General features: G+C 40.5%; 1 protein-coding gene across 2 annotated transcripts in view; it reads left to right on the plus strand.

The window, feature by feature from the left end:
- Nucleotides 1-17,682, plus strand: part of NPR3 (natriuretic peptide receptor 3) — an 89,199-nt gene that overhangs the window by 48,721 nt on the left and 22,796 nt on the right. The window lies entirely within an intron of this gene.

Here is a 17,682-nt window from a genome sequence, read left to right on the forward strand (position 1 = left end):
GTATGTGAGACGTAGTCTTGCCATCCTTGCTTCTAAGGAGCACTCTGGCTGTATTTCTTCCAAGCCAAATTTGTTAGTTATTTTGGCAGGCCATGGTATGTTCAATATTCTTTGCCAACACCGTAATTCAAAGGCATCAGTTCTTCTTAGGTCTTCCTTATTCATTGTCCAGCCTTCACAGGCATATGAGGCGATTGAAAACACCATGGCTTGGGTCAGGCATACTTCAGTCCTTAAAGTGACATCTTTGCTTTTTTTTAACACTTTAAAGAGGTCTGTGGCAGCAGATTTGCCCAATGCAATGTGTCATTTGATTTCTTGAGTGCTGCTTCCAAGGCCATTGATTGTGCGTCCAAGTAAAATGAAATTTTTGACAACTTCAATTTTTTTCCCATTGATCGTGATGTTGCTTATTGGTCCAGGTGTAAGGATTTTTGTTTTCTTTATGTTGAGGTACAATCCATCCTGAAGGCTTGGATTCACAGCAATCCTAATGCTGTGTAATTCTTCATATAGTCCAGCTTCTTGGATTAATTTGCTCAGCATACAGATTGAATAAGTATGGTGGAAGGATACAACCTTGACACACACCTTTCCTGACTTTAAACCACGAAGTATCCCGTAGTTCTGTTCAAATGACTGCCATTTGGTCTATGTACAGGTTCCTCATGAGCACAATTAAGTGTTCTGATATATATGTATATAAAACGTATACACACACACACACACACATACGCGCATGCACATACACAAAGAGATTTATCTCAAGAAGATGCTCATGTGGTTGTGGAGGCTGGCAAGTCCCAAATCTGTGGGTCAGGCGTCACGCTGGTGGCTTCCCCTGATTCACATGGTTGCAGGGGCGAATGAACCCCAATTGGTATATCAGACGACAGGCTGCTGGCCCACAGGGCTGCAGAGGCTGGCAAATCAGGTCAAATGATAGGTTGCTAGCTCACAGGACTATGGAAGCTGGCAAATCCCCCAACTGGCAGGTCATATGGCGGGCTACTGGCTCAAGTCCCAAGAACCAGAGGTCAGATGAAGATGAGCTGAATGCAGGATCCATAGCAAGAGAGAGCTTTGCCAGAGCATTCATATATTTTGGATGCAGGCCACATCCTCAAGGAAATTCCCCTTACTTGAGCAAGGTGGTAACTTGAGTAAGGTGGTGACATGAGTAAGTGCATAACTTGAATAAGGGTGTGACCTGAGTAAGGCTGTGGTTTGAGTTATGCCCTTTAGTAAGGGCATGACTCAAGATACACCCCACGCTAATCTTGTCTCATTAACATATAGAGGTTTAGGATTTACAGCACGTAATCACACAATACCACAAAATGGAGGACAATTATACAATATTGGGATTCATTGTCTAGCCAAGTTGACACATAACATTAACCGTCACACCTCCCTAGGCTGCCAAACACCACCGTCTCCAAATTCTCTAAGTTGCTGTGTCCTTTTTAGTCTCCTCTGATAACTCCTCTTTTCTACTTTCTCCACAAATATTGGTGTTTCCCAAGGTTCTTTCCTTGGACCTCCTCTCTCTAAAACACTACTTCTGGGCAACATATCCACTTGCCTGTGTGAGATGTTCACCTCTATGTGGGTAACACCCAAAGTTATACCTCCAAACTCCACCCTCTCTCCCGAGTGGCAGACCACCACTGCCAGTTTCCCACTGGGCACCTCTGCTGGATGACACTGTGTTTCTCTGCCCTCAGCCCATCATCAGGGACTGCTCCATTCTGAGCTCTGCTGGACCAAGCATAGAGGGGAAGTCAAGGAACATAGAAGTCTGAGTTCCAAGAGCTTGTTCTGCACACATAAGGGATTGGAAAGCTATGAGTTTGTAGTAAAAAATGAGATTTCCAAGGATTTTGAAAGTAGAGCATTTCCAGGTGATGACAAGGTCTAGGGTCTTGCTACTTAAAGGGTATTCTATGAACCAGCAGCAATGGAAGACTGTAGAAACGAGGAACCTCAGACTCCCAGTCCCCAGACATACTCAGTCTGAATCTGCATTTTAGCAAGATCCCCAGGAGAACTGTATGCCTACTGCAGTCTAAGAAGCACTGGCTGAGGATATGTGCATGAGAGTCAGTTGCTGAAATTGAGCGGAAGTGAAATTCATCATAATAATAGCGGTTAACGAATCAAGAGCCTAGGGTGTTGAATGAATGGATAATGCACAGGGACATTGAAATGGCCCAGTGTGAATGCAATAATGTGGGTAGGGAGGAAGAATGTGACCTGACTGCCAACCTCCTTAATGCATTCATTGTGCCCTGGGCAGGGGGAGGGGAGGGACTCACATCAGATGATAGTGATATTTGACTTAGGATTTTTGACATCTCAGTTCTTTGAGAATGGAGACTCTGGTTAAGATTTTTTCCCCTTTAAATTCTATGTCTCAGCTCTTAAAAAAATACAACAGGTCCTTAAATAATGAAGAATTGACTTTATGAACAGTGGATTTCAGGAGACTAAGGCTTTTTTGCTGGCTTTATGCCAGTTTACAATTTTTTTAAGCATTCCTGCAGTGGAGCTGACTTTAACAATCTAACATCCAATATTACCTATTCTTTCTTTCTCTCTCTGTCTTTTTTTTTTTTTTTTTAATTCTAATCCTATTTTCCTGACATTTAATTAAAAAGCATATCTACTAGGCCAAATTCCCTCATTCTTTTTTTCTCCCTTCTGAGATGCAGATAAAATCTTGGAAATCTTATGCATGCTAGAAAAGTCATCCTAAGTTTTCTAAAGAAGAGGCTGATATACTTAGTGCTTTATCCTGGGTGTGAACTAGGTGTTTAGGGAAGTGTTTTGCTCAATAAACAAATTAACACTGATGATGAAGGCACTGGCTTGGAGTCAGGAGACCTGGGTTCCAGTCTCAGCTCTGCCTTTATTATCTGTGTGAAGTTGGGCTTCAGTTACTTATTTATACAATGTACTGGTTGAACCACGTTGTTATCGTTGTTAGGTTCTGTCGAGTGGGTTCCGACTCATAGCGACCCTGTGTACAATAGAATGAAACATTGCCCCATCCTGCGCCATCCTCATGATTGTTGTTATGCTTGAGCCCATTGTTGCAGCCACTGTGTCAATCCATCTCATTGAGAGACTTCCTCCTTTTTGCTGACCCTCTACTTTACCAAGCATGATGTTCTTCTCCAGGGACTGATCCTTCCTGATAACATGTCCAAAGTATGTGAGACATAGTCTCGCCATCCTTGCTTCTAATGTACATTCTGGTTGTACTTCTTCCAAGACTGATTTGTTTGTTCTTTGGCGGTACATGCTATATTCAATATTCTTTGCCAACACCATAATTCAAAGGCATCAGTTCTTCATTTTTCCTTATTCGTTGTCGCGATTGAAAACACCATGGCTTGGGTCAGGTGCACCTTAGTCCTTAAAGCGACATCTTTGCTTTCTAACACTTTAAAGAGATCTTTTGCAGCAGATTTGCCCAATGCAATGTGTCATTTGATTTCTTGACTGCTGCTTCCATGGGTGTTGATTGTGGATCCAAGTAAAATGAAATCCTTGATAGCTTCAATATTTTTTCCATTTATCATGTTGTTGCCTATTGGTCCAGTTGTGATGATTTTTGTTTTCTTTATGTTGAGATGTAATCCATACTTACGGTTGTGGTCTTTGATCTTCGTCAGTAAGTGCCTCAAGTACTCTTCACTTTCAGCAGGCAAGGTTGTGTTATCCACATATCACAGGTTGTTAATGAGTCTTCCTCCAGTCATGATGCCCTGTTCTTCTTCGTGTAGTCTTGCTTCTCTGTTTGCTCAGCATACAGATTGAATAAGTATGGTGAAAGGATACAACCCTGACACCCACCTCTCCTGACTTTAAACTATGCAGTATTCCATTGTTGTGTTCGAATGACTGCCTGTTTGTCTATGTATAGTTTCCTCGTGAGCGCAATTAAGTGTTCTGGAATTCCCATACTTTGCAATGTTATCCATAATTTGTTATGATCCACACAGTTGAATGCCTTTGCATAGTCAATAAAACACAGGTACGCATCTTTCTAGTATTCTCTGCTTTCAGCCACGATCCATCTGACATCAGCAATGACATCCTGGTTCCATGTCCTCTTCTGAACCCGGCTTGAATCTGGCAGCTTGAATTTCTGATTGAACCATATCCAGATTCCCTTAAGTTGTAAAAGTTGTGATTCTTTTAGGATGTTGAGAATGTCTATTAGGATAAGGTAATGCATTTCCTTCAGATACGTACCCAGGAGTCTCTCTCATATTGTGGACAACCTCTTAGTCATTAAGCCCAGTGTTTGTCTACCTTTTAACATATTGGGAGTATCTACATGATTCAAAATCATGACACATCTGCATCTAGAATACTGTGCACAGTTTTGGTAGCTTTCTTAAGAGAAATGAGTCTTCTTACCTTAGTAGAGTATGTTAGTCCTAATGGTTTCAAAAAAGATGTAAAGTACCTATAGCTGTTGTTATTAGGTGCTGACAGGTCGGTTCCGACTCATAGCGACCCTGTGTACAACAGAACGAAATACTGCCTGGTCCTGTGCCATCCTCACAATCGTTGTTATGCTTGAGCCCATTGTTGTAGCCACAGTGTCAATCCATCTCATTGAGGGTCTTCCTCTCTTTTGCTGACCCTCCACTTTACCAAGCGTGATGTCCTTCTCCAGAGACTAGTCCCTCCTAATAAGATGTCCAAAGTACGTGAGACATACGCTCACCATCCTTGCTTCTAATGATCATTCTGGCTGTACTTCTTCCAAGAAAAATTTGTTTGTTCCCTTGGCAGTCCATGGTATATTCAATATTCTTTGCCAACACCATAATTCAAAGGTGTCAATTCTTCTTAAGTTTTCTTCATTCATTGCCCAGCTTTCACAAAAACACCATGACTTGGGTCAGGCGCACCTTAGTTTTCAAGGTGACATCTCTGCTTTTTAAAATTTAAAGAGGTCTTTTGCAGCAGATTTGCCCAATGTAGTGCGTCTTTTGATTTCTTGGCTGCTTCTGTGGGTGTTGATTGTGGATCTAAGTAAAATGAAGTCCTTGACAATTTCAGTATTTTCTCCATTTATTGTGATGTTGCTTATTGGTCCAGTTGTGATGATTTTTGTTCCCTTTATGTTGAGGTGTAATCCATACTGAAGGCTGTAGTCTTTGATCTTCATCAGAGGGTGCTTCAAGTCCTCTTCACTTGGAGCAAGCAATGTTGTGTCATTTGCATATCACAAGTTGTTAAGAGAGTATCTTTTAATTGCCTAAGGGACTAAAACAATTTTCTTATGAAATAGGCTAAAAAGATCAGTGTTATGGATTGAATTATGTCACCTAAAAATATGTATTGTAAATCCTAACCTATGCCGCTGGTTATAATCTCATTTGGGAATGGTTTGTCTTTGTTACGTCAATGAGGCAGCGTTAGTGTAGGGTGTATCTTGACTCAATCTCTTTTGAGATATAGAAAAGATTAAACAAGTGGACAGAAGAGAGATGGGGGAAGAGGCATGCTAAGCCACATGAAGATTGCCCAGGAGCAGAAGCTCAGAAGAGACAAGGACCTTCCTCCAGAGATGACAGAGAGAGAAAGCCTCCCCCTGGAGCCAGCACCCTGAATTCAGACTTCTAGTTTCCTAAACTGTGAAAACAGGGCCAGGGGCTGACATAGGGTTGGTACGAGTTGGAACCGACTTGATGGCACCTAATAACAACAACAAACTGTGGGAAAATAAATTTCTGTTTGTTAAAGCCACTCACTTGTGGTATTTCTTTTAGAGCTGCGCTAGATAACTAAGACAATTAGTCTCTTTAAAGTGTGTAATAAGGCGTAGTGTGAACCAACCTTGTGAAGATTATGGGGCATATCCTGAAATTTGAAGACTTAACTGAATTCTTAAACTGTAGACCTGAACAGATACTTTTAGGATAATTACAAGGAATTACTATTTTTCCTGGTAGTTAGTAAGCATATGAAACTCATTATTTGCATAGTTTCTAAAGCTGTTTTAAAATGGATTTTATAATGATTTAGGTCAGGTCATTTTGATGGGTACTTAATGGGATTGAGGGAGTGCTGATGGTTTGGTGTGTTGCCCTATTCTTTTAGGTTGATACTTGAGATCTACAAATGTCTTTCTAAAAAATATTTTGTTTTGGTGATAAGAAAACATGGTATTGGATGAGAGAAAATATGAATGTTGACCTTATTATTATATATTTTCATATATTCAAATGCACCCATTCTAGAAAATCTTCCACACTATTCTGGGCTTGGGTTGTCCATTTAGGAAAATGATTAACAAAAAATTTTTTATTATGGAAAATTTCAAATATATACCAAAGTAGAGAGAGCAGTATAGTACCACTTCATGTTGCTGTCTCCCAGCTTCAACAGTTATCAATCAGCTTAATTTCACTTATAACCTTTTCCCCACACTCATCCCCAACCCCTGATACTCTTGAAGCAAACCTAAGACATGATCATTTCCATCTGTAAATATTTCAGTATGTATCTAAAAGGGAAGGCTCTTTATTGCTTTATTAAAATACAATTTGCATGAATAATTTGTGTAGAAGTTGTCAAATGCAAAGCTAATTTGCTGTGTAAACTTTCATCAAAAACATAATAAAATATTATTTAAAAAAAAAGAATGTAAGAACCACTAAAATAAGTCAGATCCATGATCCAAAAGGAAAAAAAAAAAAAAGAAACTGACATACAGTGAAATTCACAGGTCTTAATTGTACAATTTGATCATCTTTGATAATTGTATATGTATGTCCATGTAGCTACCACCTTAGCCAAGATATAGGAAACCTGCATCACCATATTCAGTTCCCTCGTGTCTTCTTCCAATCAATTCCCACTCTCATAAACAACCACTCTTCTGATTTCTATTAGCATCCATTAGTTTTGCCCAGTTTAAAATTCATACAGCACATACTGTATGAGCGGAATCATACGGTATATACTACTTTTGTGTCTGGCTTCTTTCATTCAATACAGTGTTTTTGAGATTTTGTAGCATGATGTCGCATTTATTAGTAGCTCAGTCATTCTTTTTTTAAAATTGTTGAGTAAAATTCATTGTACAAATATATCAAAATTTGTTTATTTATACTCCTGTTGATGAACATTTGGGTTCTTTCCAGTTTGGTACTATTATAATGACTAAAGTAGCAATGAACATTCTTGTGTAAGTCTTTTTGTGGACATATGTTTTTATTTCTATTGGGTAAATATGTAGGAATGGATTTGCCGGGTTATAGATTGGTGTATGTTTAATTTTATAAGAAACTCCAAGTTAGTTGTATCGTTTTACACTCCCACCAGCCATGTACGAGAGTTCCAGTTGTTCCACAACCTCAGCTACATTTGGTGTTGTCAGCTTTTTAATTTTAGCTATTCTGATGGATGTAAAATGGAATCCCATTGGAGTTTTGAGTTGTATTCCTCTGATGACTGGAGATGTTGAGCCCCTTTTCATGTGCTTATTGGCTACTTCACCTATCTTCTTAAGCACTCTGCCCACTTTCAAATTGAGTTGTCTTTTTATTATTGATTTTAAAGAGGCCCATTTTATCTTCTAGATATACATTAGATATACGTATAATGAATATTTTCTCCTAGTCTTTCACATTCACTTGCTTTTTAATGTTTTTGATGGTGCTTGTGATGGTTAAGGCTGTGCGTCAACTTGGCTGGGCTATGATTCTCGGTGGTTTGGCAGTTATGATGTAGTTTGGCAGTCGTATGATGTTGTGATACTTCCATGATGAGATTTGATATAATGTGATCATCTCCATGATGGGATCTGCTGTGAGTAGCCAATCAGTGGAAAGGGAGTTTCCTTGGGCGTGTGGCCTGCATCAAATATAAGAGGACATTCTGTTAAGGCTGGTGGGCTTTTGCTAGCTCTGGATCTTGCAGCTGGCTCCTGTTCATCTGACCTCTGGATCTTGGGACTTGAGCTAGCAGCTTACCTGCAGTCTTGCCTGCCGATCTTGGGATTCGTTGGTCTTCACAGCCTGTCAACAACAGCCCTGCTCTCTGACCTGCCGTTCTTGGATTAACCAGCCCCTGTGGCTACGTGAAGCAGGAGACGCCTCTGTTCAGACCCACAGCCTTGGGAGATTCCAGCCTCTACAACCGCGTGAGCCATTTCCTTGATATAAATCTCTCTCTCTATATATATTTATACGCTTTACTGGTTTTGCTTCTCTAGAGAACTCAGCCTAAGACAGGTGCTTTTTGATGAGCAGAGTTTTTTATATTTTTTATTTTTCTGGTCTTTTTTTTATGTTTATTACTCTTTTGTATCCCCTTTAAGAAAAATTTGCCAACCCCAAGCAACCCCAAAGTCACAAAGCTATTCTCCCTTTTTCTTCCAGAGCTTTATAGTTCTAGCTTTTATGTTTAGGTTTGTGATCCATCTCAAATTGTTTTTTGTATACGGTATAAGGTAGTCGTCAGTTTTATTTTTTTCTCATATGTTTATCCATTTGTTCCAGTATCATGTGTTGAAAAGATTTCATTTTTCCCATTGAATTGCCCAGGTGCCAAAACTCAATTGACTCTCTAAGTGTGGTTTCACACCCTCTTATTCTATTCCATTGATCTATTTGTCTATTCTTGTATTGATTCCATTCTATCTTGATTACTTTAGCTTAATAGTAAGTCCTAAAATCTGGTAATGTGAGTCCTCTAATTAGTTCCTCTCTTTCAAGAATGTTTTGCCTATTCTAAGTTGTTACCTTTTTCAATAGAAATTTTAGAATCAACTTGTCAATGTGTACAAGAAAGCTTCCTGAGATTTTTTGATTTGGATTGTATTGAACCTGTAGACCAATGTGGGGGAAAACTGACATCTTAAAAAAATCGAGTCTTCAGAAGAACTAGATGGTGCCTGGGTACTATTACCGAACATTTTGATCAAAGATTCCACAGACGAATCCTGATCAAAAGGGGGAAATGCAGAACAGAATTTAAAATTCTCATGGACTCCAGACTTCCTGGAGCCATGAAGGTTGGATGAACCCCTTAAACTATTGCCCTGAGATAACCTTTAAACCTTAAACCAAAAATATCCCCTGAACTCTTCTTAAAACCTAATAATAGTTTAGCTGACTTAGTAAAAAATGTCTGCCTTGAGCATTATACTCTTTTAAGAACTAGCTATATATGATCAAATTGAGAAAAGCAACTTGAAAGATAGGAACCTCAGTGGGCAGTGAGTTTGTGTTAATCGGGGAGAAACAACTCAGAAAAGGAGGGTGAGAATGGTTGTACTCAAAGAATGTAATCAGTGTCACTAAATGGTATATGTAGAAACTGTTGAATTGATGTATGTTTTGTTGTATATATTCTCAACAACAACAAAATAAAATAAAAAAAAATTGAGTCATTCAGTCTATGAATGCAGTATACCTCTCCATTTATTTGCGTCTTCTTTAATTAATCTCAGGAATGTTTTGTAGTTTTCTGTGTGGAAGTCCTGCATATCTTTGATTAAATTTATTGTTAATGGTTTTATGCCTTTGATGCTGTTGTAAGCCAAATGAAAAGTATTCATTTTCTGATTGTTTTTTGCTAGTATATAGAGATACAATTGACCTTGTATTCTTTCTGTTCTTTGGATATTTACTGTTGATATAGCTTCAAGATCACTGACTCTTCTGCTGTCTCCAATCTGTTTTTAAGCTTATCCAGTGAATTTTTCTTTTTTTCAGTATTATACTTTTCAGTTCTAGAGTTCCCATTTGTTCTTTTTTATAGCGTCCATTTCTCTGCTGAGATTCCCCAACTCTTCACTCCTTTTTATTATCTTAAATAATAATATAATAATAATAATTTGCAGTAGCTGCTTTAAAGTCCTAGTCAGCTAATTCCAACATTTGGATCATCTCAGGACTTCTTTCTATTTTTTTTTCACTTAACTACAGGTCAGATTTTACTCCCCAAATATTTTTTGATTTTATATTGGATGTAGTGGGTGATATGTTACAGAGAATCTGTATTCAGTTATGTTCCTCCAAAAACTTAATTTTTGTTTTAAGAGGCAGTTAAATTACTGACTGATCACTTTGACATTTTGAGAGCTTAGGGTGGCTATATTTTGGTTTTGCTTTTAGTCTTGTGGTGAACCGTTAGTCTTTGGACATAGTTTTACTCTTAACATGTGGCCAGCATAGGGTTTTACTGGAAAGCCTGAGGTATTTACCAAGTTTCTCAAACTTGGCTGTATTCAAACTCTAAACTCTCTTCTCTGCAGAAGACATTTCAAATGTGCCTCAGCCTTCCAGCTGTTGCTTTCTACTGAGACTCCTTAGTGTCTCTCCAGTGTGTGTGTACTTTAGGGATCAACCAAGGATGGCAGAAGCTTTTTCTTTCCCTGTGATCTAGCTCTTTTTTTAAAAAAAATTTATTTTGTTGTTGTTGTTGAGAATATACACAGTAAAACATACACCAATTCAACAGTTTCTACGTGTACAACTCAGTGACATTGATTACATTCTTCAAGTTGTGCAACCATTCTCACTCTCCTTTTCTGAGTTGTTCCTCCCCATTAATATACATTCATTGCCCCCTAAGGTTCCTATCTGATTTTTCAAGTTGTTGTTGTCACTTTGATCTCATATGTTGTTATTATTGTTAGGTGACGTCGAGTCAGTTCCGACTCATGATTACCCTATGTACACTAGAAAGAAACTCACAATTGTTATGCTTGAGCCCATTGTTGCAGCCACTGTGTCAGTCCATCTCATTGAGGGTCTCCCTCTTTTTTGCTGACTATCTACTTTACCGTATAGATCCCCTATAGATAGCTCTTAAAAGAACATAATGCTCAAGGCAGACGTTTTTACTGTTTAAGCTAAATTGTTTTTGGTTATTTTTGGTTTAAGATTTAAAGATTATCTCAGGACAATAGTTTCAAGGGTTCATCCACCCTCCATGGCTTCAGGAAGTCTGGAGTCCATGAGAATTTGAAATTCTGTTCTGCATTTTCCTCCTTTTGATCAGGATTTGTCTATGGAATCTTTGATCAAAGAGTTCAGTAGTGGTAGCTGGACACCATCCGATTCTTTTGGATTCATGGCAAAGGAGGAAGCTGTTCATGGAAGCAGTTAGCCACACATTCTGTGTCCTCCTCCTATTCCTGACTCTCCTTCTTCTTCTGTTGCTCCAGGTGAATAGAGACCAACTGCTGTGCTTTGGATGGCAGCTTGCAAGCTTTTAAGACCCCAGGCACTACACAATGAACTAGGGGGTAGAAAAGAAGCACTAAACATATTATAAGGCCAATTAACTGGGATGTCCCATGAATCCATGACCCTAGACCAAGGACAGCAGAAGTTTATAAGCAGATTTGCGTGCTCCCTTTTCTGTGACTCTCTCCTTTCCGGGATTTACCCCCTCAATTTCTGACCACTCTGGCAGCTCTGAAGTCTGCACTCTGACCCCTAAAGCCAAGAAACCTGTGACTTTCTGCTTGAGTTCTAGCTGCCCTACGCCTCCTGAACCAGGAGGTTCAGGGGAAAAGCCATATGGAAACAGACTGCCACATCTTTCGCCCATGGAGAGCTGATGGGTTCAAACCACCTATCATTTGGTTAGCAGCCCAGCACTTAACCACTGTGCCACCAAGGCTCCTATATTAGTTTAGTTCTCATGCATTGTGGTCTCTTCTTTCAAGGGCCAAAGCTCCTCCAGCTTTTGTCTGCTTTTGGTCACTTTCCAATGCCTTCAAATCGTTCTTTTTAAAAGTTTTGTTCCAAGTATACAATTGTTATCTGTGGGAGAGTTAATCTGATACAAACTACCTTGTCACTACTAGGACTCTGTTTTTAAAGACATAACCATTGATACCTTTGTTGTTGTTAGGTGCCGTCAAGTCGGTTCTGACTCATAGTAACCCTATGTACAACAGAATGAAACACTGCCTGGTCCTGCTCCAACTTCATAATCGTTGTTATGCTTGAGCCCATTGTTGCAGCCACTGTGTCAGTCCATCTCGTTGAGAATCTTCCTCTTTTTTGATGATCCTCTACTTTACCAAGCATGATGTCCTTCTCCAAGGACCGATCCCTCCTGATAACATGTCCAAAGTATGTGAGATATAGTCTTGCCATCCTTGCTTCCAAGGAACCTTCAGGTCATACTTCTTCCAAGACAGATTTGTTCATTCTTTTGGTGGTCCATGGTATATTCCATATTCTTTGCCAACACCACAATTCAAAGGCATCAGTCCTTTTTTTTTCTCTAACAAGGCTGGGTAAATGACGCTTTGCTACAGTAGTGTTATTTTCAGGAATCAAGACCATACAGAAGGATTCTTCAAAACCAAAGTCATTATATTTCATATTGAGTGCTAGTTAAATTCAAAAAAAGGTTTCCATCGAGTAGATTTTGACTCGTGGCGACCTCATGTGTGTCAGAGTAGAACTGTGCTCCATAGGGTTTCAGTAGCTGATTTTTCAGAAGTACATCACTAGGCCTTTTTTCTGAAGTGCCTTTTGGTTAGCAATGAGGATGTTTTCACCACTCAGGGACTCTGAGTGCAAGTTAAAGCCAAACGGAACCCGCTGTTGTTGAGCTGATTCTGACTCAGCGATCTTATAGTACAGAGTAGGGTTTCCGAGGCTGTAATCTTTACGGAAGCCGACTGTCACATCTTTCTCCTGCGGAGTGGCTGATGGGTTCAAACTACTGAACTTCCAGGGCTCCTTCAGAATGCAAGTTATAAGACATTTAATCCGTTGATCTTTCTTTATCTGATTTAGTTTCTGATGTGCTTGAAGCAGATTGGTCCTCAATGTAAGACACTAATCCTTCACATCCACCTTATTTAGATGCTTCTTCAGCATGATAGGTCTTATTCTTCATAGCTCGGGCAAGGTCCACCTTAACCGAGCCCATGATTGATCAGAAATCTTGATTTACTTGGAGCTGACTGAGTCATGCTGTATTAGTTGCTGGTTTAGAGTAGTTCTGGCTGTTTCCTCTATATCTAGAAAGAAAAGATTTGCCTCATATCCCGTCTTCTTTCTTCTTCTTTCACCTTCTGGCTTCTCATTCCCTCTCAGGTGTAGGTTGAGTTCCTCCCTTACCCTGACGATGGGATGGAGATTAACCTGTTTCACTGACTGACTACACCGCCAGTTACACCTTTCTCTCCAGGTATTTTGTACTTTGCCACCCGACACACCTTCTCTTGCCTGTGTCAAAGTTTTCTTTGTGTTAAGTGTTTACACAGGTCTTAGTATATAGTAAATGTCTTAGTATATAGTGTATACTATATCCTTGGAAACCATATGGGGCAGTTCTACTCTGTCCTATAGGGTCTCTATGAGTTGGAATGGACTTGACAGCAATGGGTAGGTTTTGATTTTGGCATATGGTAGTATATAATAAATGTTCAATAAAAGTTAGCTATTATAATTATTACCCAAGAGTAAAGAGGCTGTTTGACCTTATTTAATCTAGCCTTTTGCAAACCTTTTTAACCACAATACTGGTATTTCTAGAACCATCTCTTAACATTTCAGGTAATGCTATTGTTCTATGGAATACAGTTTGAGAAACTCTGAATTAAGACCTAAACAAAATTAAGCTGTTGGCTATTCACAGTAGAAATAAATCAGTAATGCTAAAACTAGAATTTGGAGTTCTGGATCTTAGTTCACTCCTCAGTACACCTTGAAATTGCTTAAATGCAAAGGGAGCGGTTTCATTTTAAGATTAAAAAAAAAAAACCAAAAAAACCCACAGAAATGAAAGAAAGTCTCCCATATGCAAAACCTGGATTTCTGCTAATTGTTTCTTTGCAATTCCATCTCCAAGTGACTCAAGACATTCAGAACAAGCTGTCTGAAGTTTCAGGACCAGTTTAAAAGATGTCAAATTTGATAACTTAGAATTTACATGCTCCTTCGGATTCCAGCCTTTCAGAAATAATGAGGCTAGAGATGGTCCCCCTCACCCCCCTCCATCTTCCTTTGGCTACCCTCCCATCCTGCCGTGGGTCTGCACCACTGCCTGGCAGCGTTGCTGAGCCTGTTGTACCAGGGCACCTGTGTCTGCTCCTACCCTTCTGCTGGTTTTGGTTTATGCCTTTGGCCACCTTGACCACAGTGCCTTTGACAGGAACACAGGCCCCTGGGAAGAGAGACCAGGATGTAATCGCTACCTTTACCAGAGGCACATCTGGTTGGGCTTCGATGCCAGGTGAGGCGTCCAGGCTAAGAACGGACGTCACTCACCTGTTCATCTGAGAGTCAGGCATGACTGACATCATTGTGTTTGCCATTTCCCGACTAACCTTTCAAGGATGAAGGGTGATGAGAACATTGGTATATCACATGCATGTGATGCATTCGGTTAGCAGCTGAGTGCTTAAATACTGCACCACTAGGGCTCCTCCACTTCAGGCTACAAGATCTAAATTAATTTGCCACTCTAGTGCATTGCTACAGGGCAGAGGGGAGTCCAGGATGGAGATAGTCGTTTGGGCAGTTTAGGACAAACTCCTTGCCTCAAGTAAGTCGTAGCTTAAGTCCAGGGAGACAGAAGTCCGTCAGATGGAGCAGCGATGCTTCAGCCGAGCACAGAGCTACTGACCTAGACCCCAGCTCTCTCCCCACGTGCTGCCTGACTGTTAGGAAGCCACCCGCCCTTTGACTTTCCTCAGAGTTAAACTAGAATAAGGGTGCAGATTGTCAGCTTAATTTTCCTCAGGGCTAAATTAAATCAGCTACCTGACTAGGTATGAATTCCACGGAGGCAGGCCCAGCATAGAAGGGCAGACGTTGAGGTGTCTGTCTACTAAGTGGGAGAAAAGGTTGAGGTGTCTCTTGATTTGTGGTAGTTTCTACTGTTACTCTGAATTGTATACTTTAACTTTATGATTTAAAAATAAATTAAACTAAAATGGTGTCTGCATTTTAAAGTACCGAGGTCACTTGGAATAGTGTTCATCAAGTGCAAAATACTGTTTTACCTTTGGGCAACTCATGCAAACACCGCGTGTCTGTCAGTTTGTCCTACTGTGGGGGCTTGCGTGTCGCTGTGATGTTAGAAGCTATGCCACTGGTACTTCAAATACCAGCGGGGTCATCCAAGGTGGTCAGGTTTCAATAGAGCTTCCAGACTAAGACAGACTAGGAAGAAAAGCTTGGCCATCTACTTCGGAAAATTAGCCAGTGAAAACCTTATGGATCACAATCAACTTAGACTTGCCAATGATGATGTTGTAGGACTGGGAAATATTTTGTTATGTTGTACGTGGAGTTGCATGAGTTGGAGCTGAGGCAACGGTCACTAACAACAACAACAACCCCTGCAGCATGTCCTGAACTTCCTTCTGCTGTCTGCCACCTCTAGCTGGACAAAGCTCATTTTCAGGGTCTTATTACTATAGGGTTGCTATGAGTCGGAATCGACTTGACGGCAACGGGCTTGGTTTTTGGTTATTACTAATGGGGGAGCCTTGGTGGCGCAGTGGTTAAGAGCTCGGCTGCTAACCAAAAGATCCACAGTTTTAATCCATCATCCACTCTTTGGAAACCCTATGGGGCAGTTCTACTCTGTCCTATAGGGTTGCTATGAGTAAATGGCGAGGTGTTTGGTTTATTACTAATGGGACTAGTCGATGTTGCTATTGTTAATGCTATGGTGGGTAAGGACTTGGTCCTGGACCCACTCTCTCCTCTTACCTGCCCTCCATCAGAACTCCCCCAGCTTCCAGAGCCCCTTCAAAGGAATGGGAGGTTAAGGGGCATGTCTTTTTCAAAGTTCTCTTGAGAAATCCTGCCTAACACCCTGGGCTTCCCTCATCTGCATTGGGAATCATTGGTTTGTGGTAAGGAAGATAGAACCACCAGTAGATATGCTTGAGTTCATTTGCTTACCACCAGCAAAACCCCAAGACAGCCTAACCTTGCATTAACTTTGGTAGCTTTTTTCCAGCAGCTTCTATCCAAGAGCTTTACAGGCTTTCTCAGATATCCAGACATCCCAGGAGCTAGATGACTGCGTGTTACTCACTCTCACTTTACAGACAGCTGAGGCACGCAGCAGCACTCTTTGCTTACTTGGTGGTAACCCAAGCATTGAGGAATTTATCTAAATATGAATCTGCCTCCCCAGAGAGAAGTGAGGAGCATGCCGCTCACTATCATGGATAGAAGCCATGTCGTGAACGACAACTCTTTATGCTCAGCTAAAAAATAACAAGATTTCTACTCAGCTTTCCCCATTCTGTTAGTTTCCTAGAGCTGCTGTAACAAAGTACCACAAACTGGATGGCTAAAAACAACAGAAATTTACTTTTCTCATGGTTCTGAAGGCCAGAAGTCCGAAATCAAGTAACAGCAGGGTCATGCTCTCTCTGAAGGTTCTAGGGGAAAACCCTTCCTTGCCTTTTCCCAGATTTTGGTGTTTCCTGATGTTATGGATTGAATTGTGTCCCCCTAAAATGTGTGTCAACTTGGCTAGGCCATGATTCCCAGTATTGTGTGGTTGTCCACCATTTTGTGACCTGATGTGATTTTCCTATGTGTTGTAAATCCTACCTCTATGATGTTAATGAGGCAGGATTAGAGGCAGTTATGTTAAACCATGTTAATGAGGTAGGATTCAATCTACAAGATTAGATTGTGTCTTAAATCAATCTCCTCTGAGCTATAAAAGAGAGAGGCGAGCAGAGAGACAAGGGGACCTCATACCACCAAGAAACAAGAGCCAGGAGAATAGTATGCCCTTTGAACCCAGGGTGCCTGTGCTGAGAAGCTCCTAGAACAGGGGAAGATTGATGACAAGGACCTTCCACAGAGCCGACAGAGAGAGAAAGCCTTCCAGTGGAGCTGGCACCCTGAATTTGGACTTCTAGCCTCCTAAACAGTGAGAGAATAAATCCCTGTTTGTTAAAGCCATCAACTTGTGGTATTTCTGTTACAGCAGTACTAGGTAACTAAGACACCTGGCAATCCTTGACATTCCTTGGCTTGTAGATGTATCACCCGAGTCTCTACCTCCGTCTTCACGTGGTTTTCTTTCCTCTGTGTGCCTCTGTCTCTGTGTCTCTTCTCTTTTCATATGGACACTGTTCATACTGGATTAGGATCTACCCTACTTCAGCATGAACTCATATTAACTAATAACGTCTTCAAAGACCCTATTATCCAAACAAGGTCACATTCGCAGGTACTGGGGGTTAGGACTTTAACATAACTTTTAGGGGAATATAATTCAAGTCATAACACCCATGATACAGGACTTAAAAAAAAACACTAATAAACAGACACACTGACAGGTGCTATCAGAGAGGAAGGCCAAAAGCAAAATGGAATTCTTTCACTTAGAATACCTGCCACTGGCCAGCTGCTGTTTATGTCCGCAGAGGACAAGATCAAGGGAATTGAGATTAAAGGATGGGAGAATTAATGCTGACATACTATCTTTTCCTGGTAAACTTCCCAGGGTGGAAGATGGTGAATGATTTCCATATCATTTGAATGATAATCTCTTTTATTTGGTACACAGGACAAATAGTTACCACTCTGGGGCTTACCCTCAAGGCTGTCCACAACTTCTGTGCCTAGAGTTCATCTGCCTGTTCTTATGGAGCAGCAGTACTGTCTAGTCTAGATTGTAAACTCTTAGAGC

The sequence above is a fragment of the Trichechus manatus genome, unplaced genomic scaffold (assembly GCF_000243295.1).
Source record: "Trichechus manatus latirostris isolate Lorelei unplaced genomic scaffold, TriManLat1.0 scaffold00135, whole genome shotgun sequence".
Taxonomy (NCBI): Eukaryota; Metazoa; Chordata; class Mammalia; order Sirenia; family Trichechidae; genus Trichechus; species Trichechus manatus.